This window comes from Marmota monax, unplaced genomic scaffold, assembly GCF_021218885.2.
Source record: "Marmota monax isolate L192 unplaced genomic scaffold, Marmota_monax_Labrador192_F-V1.1 WCK01_AAM20220418_F8-fsc00168, whole genome shotgun sequence".
NCBI classification, from domain to species: Eukaryota; Metazoa; Chordata; class Mammalia; order Rodentia; family Sciuridae; genus Marmota; species Marmota monax.
Genome location: NW_026692492.1, coordinates 2,486,337 through 2,500,450, shown reverse-complemented (window position 1 = coordinate 2,500,450; position 14,114 = coordinate 2,486,337). Strand labels below are relative to the sequence as shown.

Genomic DNA, 14,114 nt, shown 5'->3' with positions numbered 1-14,114 from the left:
GAGACTGCTTTCCCAGCACGGGTGATGCCCTGGGTTTTAACTCACCACAGAAACAAACAACAATTTAAAAAAAAAATCAAGAAAAACAATTACTTAAGGAGTCTAAGGCAGGTGGAGCCCAAGGTCAGGTGAGCATCTACAAATGCTAATGCTGTTTACCATAAGGAGTCCTTGTTCCCCCCGAATCCTGCAGTATAACACCAGAGAAGCAGGTGGAGAGTGGAAAGTGCAAGGCTTTAATAAGTGAAAGCACAAAAGACTCCCCCCACCCCAGGAAGAAGGGGACCCAAAAGGCAGAATCCCTGGAAGGGGGAGGTGTTGGGTGCAGAGCAGGCTGAACTGTGTTGTCTGCACGGCAGGCTGAACAGATGTTGGCTGCAAGATAGCCCACGCACTCAAAGCCCCCTCTATCTGGTCCTTTATCGCCTGTTTGCCTCAAGTCTGAACATTCAACCCTGCTTAAGGCTGAACACTTAACCCCCCCTTGGGCCAACAAGGCAGCTTACAGACCCAGAGGCCCCATTAGATTTGGGCTATAAAAACTCCCTCCTGCCAGGCCCCCTCTCTCTTGCTCTCTCTCTCTTGATCTTTCTCTCTTGCTCTCTCTCTCTTGGTCTTTATCTTTCTTACGTGCGCTCTCTGTCTCTCTCTTGCTCTTGCTCTCTCCCTGTTCATCTCTTCTCTTTTCTCTCTCTCTCTTTCCTTCTTTCTTTTCTCTTTGTTGCACTGCTGCAATAAAGATCTCTTGGTCACTCCGAGTGTTGTGGTCACTTTCCTTTCAGGAGGTCTTCTCCCTCTTAAACCTAAGATCTTCTTTTGTCCTCCAACATTCCTGTCCTTTGTTTCCCTTTATTGTGCACATGGTAGGGGATATGGGTGGGAAGGACAAAGGGTGGGAGACTGGTGGACTGGTGGGGCAGGTAGCAGAAACCTGGGCAGGAACAGCCTAGGGTGGTTCGATTGTCATCTCCCTGTTTCACTGGGAGCTACTTCATTAGCAATTATTTAGCACTTGCCCAAGGCCAAGGGGACATGAAAATTTCACTCCTCAGGTGTTTTTTTTTGGTTTCCCAGGCTAAGATCAGATTGAATTATTTTTTATATTGGACCTGATATTAGACCCCACTTACCTAGCTAAAGAAACTACTATCTTTCAATCTGGCTTCACAAACAGGGAGATCCTAGCTTAAAATACAATAAAGAGAGTTGGGGATCTAGCTCAGAGGTTGAGCCCACAGAAATTATCCCACAGAACCTCAAAGAAAAAGACACCTATATACATATATAGTATCAGCTGGTGTGACCTCAGGCAATTTAGCAAGACATAGTCTCAAAATTGTTGAAACAAGATTTTAAAATATCATATTTGATATGTAAAAATAAAAACAGTTTGACAATTATTTCAATAATTCTCATCACCTTCTGGACACTGATCTTTTGAGGAAACAGCCTGAGCTAAGAAAGGAAGCAATTGATGTTGGTGATTTGGCTCAGTGTTCTCTCCCCAGCAGAATCGAGGGGGAAAGCGGTGAGAGTCAATTCCCTAAGGCAGCAATGTGGGGTTGAAATAAAATGAGCACCTTGTGCTTAATGTCCATGTTCTACATTCCACTATTAGGGAGCTGTTGGAAGCAACCTGACTCTGGTGATCCCACACATCAGGTCATCTGTTTAGCCCAAATCCAAACAGAAAAGGTCATGATGAAAAGCAGGAAAGGAAGTTTGATCAGTGAAGCTACACCAGGAAGACAAGGGCACCATGTCCTTAGCCCTCTCTTCAGGGGCTTTCCAGGACTCTCAGGTTTTATCGAAAGGGTAATAAGTCATAGGCATGTGTGTAGAGGGCACACTGTATGTAGGTTTGGTGTCATCTGTGGCTTCAGGCATCTGTGGGTCTCATAAAATGTCTGTGAACTCATGGACACATGCCCCCTTGACACACTTCACCCCATTGCACAGGCTGACCTGAATTGACCTCTCAGGAAAGGCCCCCATCCCCTGTGTTCCTTCTATGTCAGTGGTTTAGAGGCACCAACATTTTCAAGAAAAGCCACAAGCCCACCTGCTCCTGCCTGGTAAGCACCATATCCCTAGATGCTGACCCAGGGCTCTCAGCTTCCTGGGTTTCAACTGATAGTTAAACCAGAAAGAAACACTAACCCTGCTCAGCTCGGCCCATAAAGCCTGCATATGAAACCCCACTAGGGGTACATATGGCCTGTGGTGTTGATACCGCTGGTTACTGGTGAGGAATTCTGCCCCCTCACACGTTGAACTTTGAACATTAGAGAAGCAAGCCCAGGCAAGCACAGAAAGCAGGGTCTACATTAGAAAGAGTAACATAGACTTCTCCCCAGGAGGGAGAAGGGGGCCATAGCTGGTATCCTGGTATTCCCAGAAGCAAAGTGTTCAGCCTTTCTATGAGTCCTAGGCTTCCTTTGTTCTCCATTCCTTTCCCCTTATCTTTCTCCTTCAGGCCTTGGTGACTAGGCCCAGGAATGCTTGGTGAGATGGCACAAAGGTGACAAACAGGGGGGCTGAAGGGAGAAGGGCAGGGTGCAGCAGCCAAGGACACATTAGCAACTTTATGGCTCACTGTAGAAAGGGGCAATACCTGGGACAGGCTACCTTAGCAACAGGAAGAAGCAAGGGCAGGTTCTTAATTAGGGTGGATCAAGGGATCTGAAGGAATTAACATTTCTATCCCTCAGGGGACAGTCTCCAACTTGCCAGACTCACTCAAAATTGGCCTTCTTGATTCTAACTGACTCCATTTACCTGTCTGTACTTAATGTGTAAGGGTAAAAGAAATTGAAGTTAAAGCGTAAAAGTTAAAGGGTAAAAGACCGGGTATTGTAAAGTTTCTAAGCTGCAAGGTCTGAGTTAAAATGTAAAGGATTAGGTATTGTTAGGTTTCTATGCTACCTGCAAAACCTGAAATACCTGTAGCTGTTAGGACAATACGGGAACTGCCCAGTAAACATTCCCACTGACTCCCTGGTTGTCCAATAACTCGGGACTCTGTGTAACTGGTCACATAGTCATTTAGGCCCTAAAACCAATCAGTTTGAATGTGTATCCCGTTTAGAAATGACTTATCACTCCAGCCTGACCTGTTCCCACTAATGAATGAACTAATCATGTTTAGGAGTTGTTGTTTGATTTTCCCGCGGTGTATATTGATTTGTTAAGAGACTGTGATGTATGTAAAATCCCCGTCCTCCCCAAAAAAGTGTACTTAAGCAGTGCTCAGCCCCTGCTCGGGGCTCTGGGCTGCTTTCCCTTCTTGAGTGGGCACGGAGCCCCAGCATGCTGGTTCAATAAATCCCCTTCTGCCAATTGCATGAGTGGTCACTTGGTGGTCTCTTTCTCCGACGCTTCGCCCGACCCTTACATTTGGTGGGTTGGCCGGGAAAATCTTATCGCCGGACAAGGAGACCTCCAACAGACTCCTTTATGGGGTAAGTAAGGCGCCTCTTCCTCTTCTTCTTCCTCCTCTTCTTCTCCTCTTTCTTCTCCTTCTTGTTTTTCCTTTGTGATCACTTAGAGCTTTTTGGTTTTTGGCTCGGTGGAGAGCGTAAGTTCTCAGAGCTTTTTGGTTCAGGTTTGGTTTTTGGCTTGGATATTTGCTTGCGTTGGCGGCATGGCTGCCAGCGGAGAGTGTAAACTCTCCCTGGCAGTGGTGACAGACGTGTGCTAATCCACAGGCCACTCCTCTTAAGGGATGCCTTGGAGGATTCGGGGGAGGGGGCGGGGAGAAAGTGTCCCCAGTTGGTAGAGGGACAAGAGTGCCCTCGTTTGTACTCAGCTGCCAACCCGTTTGGTTTTGCCGACAATTCCTTTTCTCAGGTCGAATTCACTGCCTGTCTTTAATCTTTGCTTCTAAACTTGTGTTAAACGTTTAATGTGTGTCCGTGTTTGTGTCACGTTTGTATTGTCCTGTCCCTGTCTTTGTTTGAGTAACTCCCAGTATGGGACAAAGCCATTCCATGCCTCTGTCCCTTACCCTTGATTACTGGGCGGATGTCCGCTCAAGGGCCCAGAATCTTTCTTTTTCAGTGAAACACCAGACCTAGCAGACACTATGCACTTCAGAATGGCTCACCCTCGGAGTTGAATGGCCCCCAGGAGGGTCCTTCCACCTCCCTCTAATCTGCAAAGTCAGAGACATTGTCTTTCAGCTGGGGCCGCATGGCCATCCAGACCAGCAGCCATATATTTTAACCTGGCTGGACCTCTGTGAATTTCCTCCCATATGGGTGAAGCCTTTCCTGGTTCCTGCTTTCACTCCGACCCCTTCCCCCAAGACCCTATCACTCAATCCTTCTGCTCCTCCCCCTTTTCCCTCCATTCCCCCTGAGTCACAAGATTGTAGATCTTGGGGTTGTGAATGAATGGGAGCTGCATGATGATCTTTGTGTGTCCTTTTGTCTGTGTCTCTGCTAAGTGTGATGGCATTGTTTTACTTTGGACCGATGCAGAGTCCCAAATTCCAAACGGCCTTAGATGTGTGGAAGTAACTTTAGCTAAATTTTAAACTAATGCTTCTCCTGTGAGGGACCAAAAGTCAATAGAACTGCCAGCTTTTCTGTTCTCACCTTTTACACCTCTCTTAGCTGTGTTTTAAAGAACTTTGATAAACTTTACCCCCCTTTTGTTAAGTGAGAATAGGGAAGCAGTGTTTTCTTTTCTTCCTGTAGTTGGCTTGAGCACGCCCACTGCAGAGGGAAATGCCTGGGGTCTAAAAACTTTGATATCTCGCTTAAACTTTTCTCAAACTCAAAACAACTGCAAGCAGAAGATGAACTTTTTGGGAAGCTGACTACTGAAAAGTTAGGAGATGTGAGAAATGCCTAGTGCCTGGGGTCAGACCAAGCCAGAGGAACTAATCCTATAAGTAAAAGGTGGAACTAAGGGGCTCCCAGCAGCTGCCAAAGCCATTTTGCTTTGGGGAGTTTCCTCCTTCCTTACCTGCACTTTAGGGATTACCCCACCTCTGTTTGCTTAACTAAAGGGACAATAAATGCAGTAATGTGTTGATATTATAAATTGTCTCTTGGGGATGATCTTGGCTAAATGGGTATCTAAAAGATGATTTTCTATTGTAACAATTTGGTATCTGAATGGGTTTCTAAAGCATTGCACTATCTTGCAGTTAAAAGTTGGGTTTAAGCAATTGTTTAGTTTGATTTCAGATAGTTCATGCTAGAAAACTTAAATACTTAGGATAAAAAAATTAGGAAGTTTCAATTTTGAACTGGGTAGCCTGAGAAAATTCCACTAGGTATTCCAGTGCACTAACTTGGGCAAAGATAATAAATTATGATATGATATCTGTTCCCCTCAGTGTGTAAGATTCAGGGGAAAAAAGGTGGGGGTGCTAAATTAAAACGTTGGTCTGGCTTATTAAAATGACATTAATTGGCAACAGTCTTGGAAATTTTTAAGGTTTAATTTTGGATATACATGATAAAACTTAATACTACTTTAGGAACTTCAGAAGAAAGGAAGCAGCTTAATGATCCTGAGGAAATTTCCTCTGATGGTGGCCTTTATATTATCAAGTAAGATCCTATTTTCAGTTTTGTGTGGGCAAGTGTTTCTAATGTAAAGAGATATAAAGATATAAAATTTTGAGAATTCCATCTTAAACTTGGAAATTATGACTTATAGCTAAAATGCCTTAGGCATGAGGTTTCTTCTCAGAATTCCAGTTTTCCCAGTTCCTTCCAGACCTCAGCCAGGACTTAAGCTGATATGCAAATAGAAGAAGCCTGGAACACTCAGCAGGAGACAGATTTCAGGCCCAAGGGAAAAAAAAGAGTTAAAGGGTCTTTTTACCTGAACTTAAACTAGACCCCAACCAAAAAAGTAAATTATGTGGTATTTATTAATTACTGGCCAGTCATCTTTTTTAGGACTCTTGCTTTTTCTTAGATTCTGTATTTTTTTGGACCTCATGATTTTAATCCCACAGATGGGCTAATGTTTTCTGATCAGTCCTATTTCTGATCAACTTGGAGTTTTGAAACATTGCAATGGAGATTTCACCTGAAAAAGCTACAAGGGTGTTACACTTGTGTTATGTGTTGTATGTCGGTATGTCTGTATGTGTGTATGTCCATATATCCTGCAGTGATATGACAATTGACAGATGAGGAGCGCTCATAAAAAAATTTAAAAATGGATCCAAATATCTTTGATTCAGGTGATTCAAATGGTTCGATTTAAATTGGGTAAACAGATAAAAGTAAAGATGTCTTTAAAATTAAGCTTATATGTTTTTCTAGGTGTTCAAAAAGACCGTAATAAAATGTTGATGTCTATGAAATAATCTGCCTAAATTCAGAAATTTACAGATATTGTTTTAAAGTGTGAACAGAAGGAGGTTAACAGATGAAAAAGAGAAACTAAAAGGTTCTAGATATGGATTTAATAGAGGGAAAATGTGTTTCTGGATAAGAGAGTCTATGTGATTAAGTAATTAAGAGGGTTTAAGTAAGTGATAAAAAAAGGTTTGTGTAAGTTGGTTATATGTGTAAGTTTGAGCAAATAATTTTTTTTTTGAGCAAATAATCTTAAAGAAATTAAAGATTATACAACTATGGTTAAACAACAGCTGTTATTTTTCAATACTGTAATGTTGTTTCTTTAAAAGCTAACCTCGGTTAATATAAAAACATCAATGTAATTATGGTGCTGTTAATGTGTTCATATCTTCCAGGTATACAAGTCTGTAAGGTAGAAGCTTCAAAAGAACCTTGTATCAAGCTGGTGTTTTAAAGTTGTATGGTAATTTTAGGCTTAAAAAAAAAACATATTTTCAAAGGGGGACTCCAAACTGCTTGTCCCCACACCGTCCCTTTTCAGCCTGAAGAAGCCAGAAAGATTCTCTTCACCCCCCCCCCTTCCTTACAGCAGTAAGGAGTTCCCAAATTAGAGGGGGGAATAAAGCCAGATTTAAAGTTAGGTAGTCAGTGTAGTTAGATAAATCAGGGTCTAATACCGAGTGGAATCTAAAATGGAGGCCATGCTGAAAATGATTCTAGGGAACGCAAAAGAACTCATGAAATGTGAAACCCTTCAATAATCGTGATGCATTACTTTTAAGTTTAAAAGTAGTCAGAAAAAGGACTGGGGAATGTAAGGGTAAAAAAAATTGAAGTTAAAGTGTAAAAGTTAAAGGGTAAAGGACCGGGTGTTGTAAAGTTTCTAAGCTGCAAGGTCTGAGTTAAAATGTAAAGGATTAGGTATTGTTAGGTTTCTATGCTACCTGCAAAACCTGAAATCCCTGTAGCTGTTAGGACAATACTAGAACTGCCCAGTAAATATTCCCACTGACTCCCTGGTTGTCTAATAACTCGGGACTCTGTGTAACTGGTCACGTAGTCCTTTAGGCCCTAAAACCAATCAGTTTGAATGTGTACTCCATTTAGAACTGACCTATCACTCCCACCTGACCTGTTCCGCCAATGTATGTACTAATCAAGTCTAAGAATTGTTGCTTGACTTTCCTGCGGTGTATGATGATTTGTTAAAGGTGACTGTGATGTATGTAAAATCCCCGCCCTCCCCCCAAAAAAAGTGTACTTAAGCAGTGCTCAGCCCCTGCTTGGGGCTCTGGGCTGTTCTCCCTTCTTGAGTGGGCACGGAGCCCCAGCATGCTGGTTCAATAAATCCCCTTCTGCCAATTGCATGAGTGGTCACTTGGTGGTCTCTTTCTCCGACGCTTCGCCTGACCCTTACATTAGGATGGCCTTAGGCCTGAGCCTAAGCAACTCCACTTTAAAAACTTCAGTTTAACCTGCAGTTTCACCAGGCACATCCACAGATCCCTCCAGTAAGGCCTCAAACAAGTTCCTTCCCCTCACTCTGATAAAGAGAGAGAAGCCTCTGGCAGGGTGTCCTTGCCTGATAAGAGGGAAAGGGAGAAGATCAAGGTGGAGACCACCAGACCACATGTTTCTGACCTCAGGGAAAATAACATCACTGAGAAATCCAGTGGTGGCTGGTAGGGATTGAAAGGGGGGTAAAAAGCCCCCAAATTTAGTATAAATGATAGAGCTGATGAACAGGGATTCAGCCAGCTGAAACAAGGATGCACTAGAGCTGGAGAGCCTGCTGAGGACCTGACATCCCATCACTTGGCATCATTCCTGATTCTCTGCATGATACTCACCACTCTCAAACTCTACCACCTCATCTGGACCTTGGTGAGAGCCCCAACTCCTCCCTATGACCCTCTCCTCAACCGGTCATCCGCTCCACATTCCACGCTAGGTAAAGCCTACCTTGTTTCCAGACCTGATCACCGAGGTCTGAATGAGTGTGCATCTGCTGGACTCAAAGCCTAGGACTTAAGACCTTTGAACTTAGCATGCAGAGGGAATGTCTGTCACTAGCCTGTCATGATTAAGTGTGTTTTGCAGTGCTTAGAATGAATCTAGAACTGTTTGCTGTGGATTGATTATGTCTATTGCAGTGCCCAGCATTAAGGATTGTGTTTTCTTGCTTAAGAACCTATAGAGTGAAACTGTATGGTGTAACTTGAGTGAATAAAGCATTGGAAGGGGCAGAAGCCCGTGGACATTCTTTATTTCTCCCCTCGACTGCATACATCGCAATATTGCCCCCTCGCAACCTAAAGATTTTTTGGAATCTATATTCTAGGAGTCAATGTTTGGAGGGTAAGAGGAAAAAGGAAACATTTTTCGTGGTGCGACTTGATACAGGGGATTTTCTGCTGGTAGAGAGGCAAATTGTGTTTTTCTCAAATGTGCTCAAACAATTTGTATTGAGCCTCTTCCCTGCATTCTTGTCCCATTGGGGTGGGAACAGCTTTAATTAACTCAGCTGCAGGACAGAGGACCAGCCCCTGCTCCCTAAAAGGTCTTAACTAGCCCCACCCAGCTGTGCTTTTGACCCTTAAGCAACCTGGCCAGGGGGCCAAAGGCAGACTGCCTTAGGGCCAGACAGTAATGCTGACCTCTGCCTTTAAATCACTGTTTTAAAGTGCCCACGCTCTGGAAAGGGAAAATGCAAAAGATGGGAGAACATGAGGGGCGAGGGGAAGACACAGGGAAACAGCCCATTAAGGAGGAGAGAGTTGACGCCTGACCTGGGGACCCAGGCAGCTGCAGCAGCCACAGCCAGTTCTGGGCTGTTCCATCACCATGGTAACCAGGGGAGACTGGGGGCGGAGCCTGGCCGCCTCATCAGGCCTTTCCCATTTTCCAGGGCTTCCCATGGGTCCTTCCTCTGTCACCCAGGCAGGGCTTGTGGTCCCGCCTCCCAGCCACTAACCCGTGCTTCTTGCTTACTTTTGTGGGCCACTGGAGCTGCAAGGAGCCTGCATTTTTAAGAATGTGCACCTGAAATACAAGAGATCTCTTTCAGGCAAAATCTGACTCCACAGGCTTCTCTGTTGCAGCCCTAAGCCTGACTCGCTCTGAAGCTAAATCTCTCTCTCTCTCTCTGTGTGTGTGTGTGTGTGTGTGTGTGTGTGTGTGTCAACAGCTTGCTTTACAGTGCTTCTTTTTGCTCTTCATGGTAATATTACTAAATAATGTTCCGTTGATGAGAGGTCACAAACATAGTCTTCTTACAATTTTGGAGATCTTGGGAATGCGTTTTGCACCCCTCAGACATCAAAGCCAGCATCTGAGATCTTTTCTCACAATGTTTCTGTGATGACCAAGAAATCCTTCTTCTCCTTCCTGACCACATAATTACAATAAACAAACAAATGCATACACAGGGATTTTTTAACCACATCACGTGACGTGCAAATAGAATGAGTGCACTACTAGTCCAAAGTAAAATAAATGGGCCCAAATACTTTTAAGAGCCACATGATTTAATGAGGCTCACGTTAAAATTCCGTGGTTATATAACAGTAAGTTATATTTTTATTACGAATGCATATCTTTCCAGTTATTTGGATAATCTAGAGTCCTTAATTCATAAAATAATTGACATATATGTCTGATTTTTTAAATAATATGTATCTATTTTTTCTAATCGTTTTTGAAAAGAAAACACTTCAGTTATATTTCTTATACATGCATCTATCTCATGCTCTGCATTTTATAGTACAGATATTTAAGATGAATGTATTTTATTATAAAATATCTATTTCAAGAGATATACAACCATCAAGCAATCTCTAATTATCAAATTACTGTACCAATTTTTATAAGGTGATCAATAGATGATTCTGTCAACAAAAATGTCCAACAGCTTTAACTATACTTTCACTGACACACTTCTTATCAAGGTACAATAAGTAATTTGTTTAGACTCTAAGATTTATAAAAATTGTCCCAAAGTAAAACAAAAAGAAAGATTTTTATAGAAGAAAATGAAGATGTTTCTACAGAGAGGAAACACACGTTTACTAGTATGATTATCTAGCCCTAAGTGACAGAAATAAAAGGATCTCTACTAGGAGGTCCTAAAAAGAAAGAAATCATCTTCAGATAAATGGAAAGGATTTTATATTCTAAATTTTCATGATGAAAATATTAATATAATTATCTAGACAGATGACATGGAAAGGTCAAAACAATTGAGAAACAGATTTATGTATAACTGGACTGACTATATATATTTCAACAATCAATTCTAGGATATTCTAGCCTATTTCCCTGATTTTATTATGCTGATGTAAGCTTTTTCTCCACATTCTGACATGACAGAACTTATTAAAATATTAAGCTTATACCTACAATTTGTGCTGTTTGATCAAGGACCAATTTATAATGAATCAAATTTATACAACCTTGATCAAACAATAAGTGTTTTAAAATGCTGACTTAAATTCCAATTCTGACACTTCTCATTGGAGAGTAAATTTGACTGATACAAAGATATCAGTAATTGCAATGATTGCTGCTGATTCTTGCATATCATTTCTGTTCATTGGATGTTTGTGGGATTTGAGAAAACATTATATTCAAAATGTTCTCCACATTAAAGCCATATGTGAGTTTTGAGCAATAAAACTTACATTGTTAGAAATTCATTGGTATTATATACATTCTGTAACTGGACCTATAGTCCGTGAAACATTGTAAGACTTGTATACTATTCCCTACACTGGGAAGTAATTTTAATCATAATTTTAAAAGGACAATTAAGAGACACCTATTTAAAGAATAATATCCCAAAATATAAAGATATTCTGTGTAAAGAATAATAGTGAAGAGGAGACACAGGTGTAGCAAGGCCCACAGGGACCTTGGAGACCTTCTCACCAGGTCCTTATTGTCGTCCCTTGATTGAAGCTGTGACATCCCAGTTTTGTGGGAGTGGCAGCCTCAAACCTATATGTGTCTGATGTTGAACTGTGGAGCCACCATGGGGTGAATAGGGAACCCCAGTCAGGGCACCTCTCTGCTCCGATGAGGGGTGTCTCATGTTGGGGTCCTGGTGTGGGGCTGTCTCTGGTTCACAGGGAAGCAGGATGCTAAAATCATATTTAAATTCCACACATTCAGAAGACAATTTTGTACAGACCTGAGCAGTTTATTTGATTGTAGATGGTTTTTAGTCTCCACACTCTTGGTATAAGATAATATTTTCAGTTCCTACGCAATGCTTAATGGACTTGCACCTAAGTCCCGGGGAAAGGGGCAGACCTTTTATCTATATCACACAGAACAGACCTCTGGGTCCATCTGCTCAGGGCCTCGACGTCTCCTCCATGTTCCTCAGGTTGTAGAAGATGGAGTTGAGCATTGGGTGAGGGTGGTGTGGAAGACAGGCAGAACCTTGTTCCCTGCTGAAGACCAGAAGGATCATGGCTGGGGGTGAGAGCAAAGGGTGCTGAGTGGAAGGTCACCACAGTGAGGCGGTGCTGCAGAGGGAGAAGACATTCTTCTTCCCTGTCCCAAGGCCATAAAGCAGAGAGCAAGAAGTACTTGACCACAGAAAAAAGGGATTCCAATGAATGCAAACATAAGGAGATGTCACGCAGGTCAGTGAGGGACAGCCAATACACCAGGAAATAGAGAGGTGTGTGGAGGCGGACATCCAGGAGGGTGAGAAGGATCAGGGACAGGTTGTGAATTAGAGCCATTAGGAAGATGAGAGCAATGCAAATGAAGAGGAAAGACTAAATCCATTTTTATATCGTTATTATTTGGGGCTGGGGATTGAGCCTGGGGAGCACAACCACTGAGCAACATCCCCAGACCTTTTGATTTTTTATTGTGACACAGATCTTGCTAAGTTCCTTAGGGCCTCACTAAGTTGAGGCTGTCTAGGTTTGTGATCCCTCTCCCTCAGCCTGCTTGGCCACTGGAATTATAGCTGTGTGACACTGTGCCCAACAACACTGGTATCATACCCTTCTTCCTTAGGTTTTTTTCGTTTCCCTATTTTTTTTGAATGGGGGGTGTCCTGTGAATTGAACTCAGGGGCCCTCAACCACTGGGCCACCTCCACAGCTATAGTTTGTACTTTATTAGAGACTGGGGCTCACTGAGTTGTTTACTGTCTCACTATGTCTGAGGCTGGCTTTGAGCTCACAGTCCTCCTGCCTCAGCCTCCTGAGCCATTGGAATGAAGGCATGAGCCATTGCACCTGGATTTGTTTTGTTTTATATTTATTTTATTTCTTTCAGTTACTTATACATGACTATAGAATGCATTTATGCACTTTGATATATCATACATAGATGGGATATCATCTCTCATTTTTCTGAGTGTGCATGTTGCAGAATCATATGGGTCATGCAGTCACCTATGTATGACAGTACCCTAAACACAGAGAGAAATCCAGCCTGGGTTTTCTGGCTTACTCCACCCAAGGATTAATCATGGGGAGAAAAGCTGAGTTGGATTTAAAATTCAGTGCTGTAAAAGAAGTTTAAGACAAAACGGGACAAGCTGCAAACACGAGGATACACCTGCAGAGCTGCATCTGCTGATGGGGACAGTAGTGGGTCCACACACACAGCAGCGACAAACTCACCACCTGAGCTAGGGGAGTGCTCAGTGCTAGAGCACCTGCCTAGCATGCACAAGGCAGGATTGGGTCCCTGGCACCAGGAAAAGAAAAGAAATAAACTGCATTAATAATAGGGCAAAGTATATTTTGAGAAGGTGCCTCTCCAAATAATACATACAAACTACAAGATTTTATAATGCTCTTTAACTTGCCTATGTACAACACAACACATGAGACTTAGAAAAGAATGTGTGACACAGTGGTGGTCCCAGAGTCATCAGCAGGCCAAGAAGGCATCAAGGAAAAGGAAGAGATCAGCTGCAGGGCACACAAGGGCACATGCCTATGGTCCCAGCTGTAGGAGGCTGAGGCAGGGTGACTACAAGTTCAAGGCCAGCCTCACTCTCTTAAAAAATAACAATTAACAGGGTTAGGGTGAAGCTCAGTGGTGGAGCCCTCCTGGGTAATGTCTGAAATAACAAAGGGAGAAAAGGAGGAAGGAAGAGATATGTCACTAATCTGTATACAAGGCTGGAGTGGAGAGGCCTCAACTAACACACACAATGTGTCTGAAACTTCTGAATTAAATTGGGAAGTCAGGAAATAACAATTGATTTTTGAGAAGGAATAGTGGGCAGCAACATTGTGAGAAAAGTCAAAGAAATCAATAGTTGCATGACACAGTGAGGATGAAAGCACTGCACTAGGGAGGGTATGTAGAGAAAAGGGTGACTTGATCCTGTACATGTGTGTGCATGTGCGTGGCACAACTCACACCACCCAGGTGTTTTTTAATGTGACTTGCTGCTCTGGAAAACCCTCACATGAGCACCAGGGCATTTCTGATAGCCTCTGTGCCCCTGCTAAAGTGCTTTTCTGGTGCCTGGTGCATGAAAGGGAATAGTAACTAAAGTTCATTATATCATGAGCTCTTAATAGAAATGGATAATTGGTTTCCTTAAATATTGAAATAGTTCTTCCACCCCTGTTTTCAACATAAATTATCTAATATACATTTTCCAAGTCAACTCCAGTTTAGTACAACTGAACTAATAATAATTTGGAAGGTGTGAGTTAATGTTCTTATGATGATCAGCATCATTTTGGAATCTTAGAGATTGAAGGACGTTAACATACAGAAGGACATGAAGAAGTAATTCTG

At 42.6% G+C, this 14,114-nt stretch overlaps 2 protein-coding genes across 2 annotated transcripts in view; both read right to left on the bottom strand.

Moving 5' to 3' along the window:
* Positions 1–14,114, bottom strand: part of LOC124092073 (zinc finger protein 14) — a 112,065-nt gene that overhangs the window by 91,860 nt on the left and 6,091 nt on the right. The gene's annotated exons all lie outside the window — the stretch shown is intronic.
* The window catches only part of LOC124092079 (zinc finger protein 709-like), a 147,569-nt gene that overhangs the window by 127,386 nt on the left and 6,069 nt on the right, over positions 1–14,114 (bottom strand). The window contains exon 2 of the mRNA XM_058579043.1: positions 9,321–9,371. The gene's annotated coding sequence lies outside the window, so the exon portion shown is untranslated. The remainder of the gene's footprint in view (positions 1–9,320; positions 9,372–14,114) is intronic.